Raw genomic sequence first — 1431 nt, forward strand, 5'->3', positions numbered from 1 at the left:
AATTATGAAAAAATTCCTTGACTGCGGCATTTTATTTTCCTTCCTCTGACGACAGTTGTTCTACCTCCACTGAGTCGAACTTAATAAAGCCAAATGGCCCCACATTCACCAACTTCACAACTCATTATTATCAAATTTTCTTTTGTAGGACGCATTTATTGGAACTTGGTAAGACTTTTCAAGATGCGAGAAGCATTGTTTAGACATTAAATTCCTTAGTGTTTGGAATTTGTAGATTTCTCTAAGCATAATGACTGCGCAGACTTTCTCCCATCCTCTCGACATTCTCACATGGCAGTGCATCCTCGTCATCATTCCTAATAAAAAGGGGTGAATGAAAATAGGAAGTCAGGCTTAAGTTCGACAATTCAATAAGAAGCGTTCCTTTAAATCCTGCACATTTCACTATAACTGATTCCGTATTGGACTCAGTTCAGGATAAATATACTAATAGCTGGTAAACTTACCCCTGTGTAAATCTTATATTACCTGCGCGTGAAACATTTATCACTAGTCGTAGGAATCAGGATCTTATAAATAATGCAGAAACAGCTTTTAATTATACAAAGGCTCTAGTAGACCACACAATTCAACGTCTAAGCACTTTGCAGTCAGCCAAGTGTGAAGAACCCGTGTTTATTAACCCAAAACAGAAGTATTTGACAAGGCAATACAGTTGCTGCCCACAGATTCCAATTTAATTTCATAGGAGTAGCCTGAAGTCTAGCTCAGTGATAAGCCAAAGGTTACCTTAATGAAATGCATTGTCAAATGAAATGGTAGAATTGACGACGTCCACTCTTTCTTGAAGTGGCCAAGGGCATTAAATCAGCAAACTAATGGCCACTAAGCAAACGACAGGGCGACACGCACCCTTTGTACTTGAAGTTGCCAACTGCCAACTAAGGGAGGCTTGACCAAGGGCTTTTCCCTTCGCATCCGGACCTTTCGGTCTGAACAAAAAGCACTTGTAACAAATTGAACTCATTTACTTAACTTTTTGCATTTATTGAAACCCACACTTATTGCCAGCCCCATGGAACTTTCTGACGGTGGCCTCGACTATCAGATACCCGCTACTCAGTTAAGGGCAGATAGAGGGAGATTGATAGATGCAGGTAGCAAGAATGCACACCACGCTGAATTACGTAACATCGATTTCTCTACTTGCTTATAACTTTATAATAGATTGGCAGGTTTTTAGATGGTTGTTTATTATTGTTGATAGATATTAATATCACAAGCACAGGGCCAAAATGGCAAAAGGAGGATGATTGTAGTTCCTGTTTATTTTTGTTTAGAGGTTAAAATAAGTTCGATTATTTATTCGGACAAAATCAATGAAAAACGAGAAAGAAAGTTAACTTCTGCTAGCCGAAGTTCGATTAAATTAAATTGATAAAATTAAATTTGAAATTCAGAAGTAATTAA

Source organism: Drosophila biarmipes, chromosome 3R, assembly GCF_025231255.1.
Source record: "Drosophila biarmipes strain raj3 chromosome 3R, RU_DBia_V1.1, whole genome shotgun sequence".
Taxonomy (NCBI): Eukaryota; Metazoa; Arthropoda; class Insecta; order Diptera; family Drosophilidae; genus Drosophila; species Drosophila biarmipes.